The sequence below is a fragment of the Sander lucioperca genome, chromosome 10 (assembly GCF_008315115.2).
Source record: "Sander lucioperca isolate FBNREF2018 chromosome 10, SLUC_FBN_1.2, whole genome shotgun sequence".
Lineage (NCBI taxonomy): Eukaryota > Metazoa > Chordata > Actinopteri > Perciformes > Percidae > Sander > Sander lucioperca.
This window is the reverse complement of record NC_050182.1, coordinates 2,359,457-2,361,956: the sequence shown is the minus strand read 5'-3', so window position 1 is coordinate 2,361,956 and position 2,500 is coordinate 2,359,457. Positions and strand designations below refer to the sequence as shown.

General features: G+C 44.0%; 1 protein-coding gene across 1 annotated transcript in view; it reads right to left on the bottom strand.

The window, feature by feature from the left end:
* LOC116063528 (sialoadhesin-like) overlaps nt 1–2,500 on the bottom strand; it is a 30,549-nt gene that overhangs the window by 9,085 nt on the left and 18,964 nt on the right. The window lies entirely within an intron of this gene.

The window sequence follows — 2,500 nt, the reverse complement described above, 5'->3', positions numbered from 1 at the left end:
ACCCCGTGAGTTCCATTCATACATTCTGGTCGGTGTTTACATCTCACCGCAGGCCAACGTGACAGACAGTGGAGATGGTTGTGGACTTCAGAAAGAACCCAGCCCCACCTGCCCCCATCACCCTCTGTGGCTCCACAATTGACACTGTGGAGTCTTTCCGCTTCCTGGGAACTACCATCTCCCAGGACCTCAAGTGGGAGCTGAACATCAGCTCCCTCGTCAAGAAAGCACAACAGCCGAAGAAATTCAACCTGCCAAAGACAATGATGGTGCACTTCTACACAGCCATCATTGAGTCCATCCTCACATCGTCCATCACCATCTGGTACGCTGCTGCCACTGCCAAGGACAAGGGCAGGCTGCAGCGTGTCATTCGGTCAGCTGAGAAGGTGATTGGCTGCAATCTGCCGCCGCTCCAGGACCTTTACGCCACCAGGACTCTGAAGCGTGCTGGAAAGATTGTGGCTGACCCCTCCCACCCCGGACACAAGCTCTTTGAGTCACTCTCCTCTGGCAGGAGGATGAGGTCCATCAGGACCAAAACCTCACGCCACATAATCAGTTTTTTCCCCTCCGCCACTAGCCTTCTAAACAAGGCCCGGAATCCATCCTGACTCTCTCCACACCCCACCTCTGGCTCCTCATGCCACTGTACCTACTCTGCTGTAGCGTCCCTTTTCACTACTGTTTAACTTATTTTACTATTTATTAAAATTTATTTTATCGTTATTAATACATACTGTGTGTATATGTTTATACTTATATTGTTTATCTCTTTTTATCCTTCTTATATTTGAATGTGTGACATGCTCCAACAACACCATGACAAATTCCTCGTATGTGCAACGTACTTGGCAATAAAGCCCTTTCTGATTCTGATTCTGATTCTGGTGTGTGTGTGTGTGTGTGTGTGTGTGTGTGTGTGTGTGTGTGTGTGTGTACCAAATAAATAATCCTAATACCTAAATTATAATCTGATAACATAAACAATAACAAGACTCTGAGCCCACTGGGCCAAAGAAGTACTTTAATGTTTTGTGTTTAGAGTTGATGATAATACTAGTGTACTTTTACTGCAGTAAATGATGAGAGTACTTCCTCCATCTCTGGTTACTTTCCTCTCTTTTATCTCACTGATCTCACTTCCCTTCATGTGTCTTTTTCTCAACGTGTGTGATTATAATCTGCTTCAGTCTGCATGTTTCTGCACCAACAGGACACAGAGATGTCTTCCAGCTTCTTTATTCTGAACCACAACATGAACTAAAGTTAAACTGGCAGAACAGAGCCCAGAAACACCACTCTGAGACAGGCCACGTTACAATCAAGTTCACTTTTAATGGAACTGGCTCCAGAGGTGGAATCTTACTAAGTACATCTACTGTGTGTGCACACACACACACACACACACACATGCGCACAAACACACGCACATACGCACACACACACACACGCACACACACTTAGAAACACATGCACACACACCCACACATACACGAGCACACCCACAAATACACACACACACAGACACAATGGAAGCCAGACTTCCCGTTTAGCACCATCTTAAAAAAACTACAAATATTACATCATTATATTCCACATCTCTCAAACATTCTGAGTATTATTCAACTTCAAAAACACACAAACAGACACACATAGACACACAGACACACACACACACACACACACACACAGACACATAGACACACACTCACACAAACACACAGACACACACACACACACACACACACACACACATAGACACACATTTGAATTCTTTTATTTGGATCTGAAAGGCATCGCAAGAAAACATACAAGATCCAAATACTATGAGAAGCGTTATTGACAAGGTGACAGGCCTACATGGACACATACTTTACAAGTCTTTCATGTATAATACTCCACACATGAAGGGTAAACAAAGCATATCCATCTCCATATCTGCATGCTCCCTATGATGGCTGAAACAGAGTCCTTCCAACAAAGTCTTTTTGCCTCCTTTTTTTGCAGCCCCCCTACCTGCATCCCCCTGACCACATCACGCACACACACTTAGATACACATGCACACACACACACACACACACACACACACACACATGTACGCACACACACACACACACACACACACACACACAGACTGACACACACACACACACACACACACCACACACACATGCATACGCATACACACATACACAGAAACAAACACGCACACAATTGAAGCCAGACTTCCCGTATTGCATCATCTTAAAAAAAACTAATATTACATCATTATATTCCACATCTCTCAAACATTCTGGGTATTATTCAACTTTTCATTAACATTCATACTAATTAAAGCCATTCCCACTTTTTCAACTATTCTCACTACTTCACCTTCTTCTTACACAATCCAAGCGTCAGCCTTTCAACACAGAGTAAAGATCTGAAGACTTCTCCCCCCACTGACTGTGTCCATGTTGGGACTCTGATCTTACCTGTCAGGACCAACATGACGG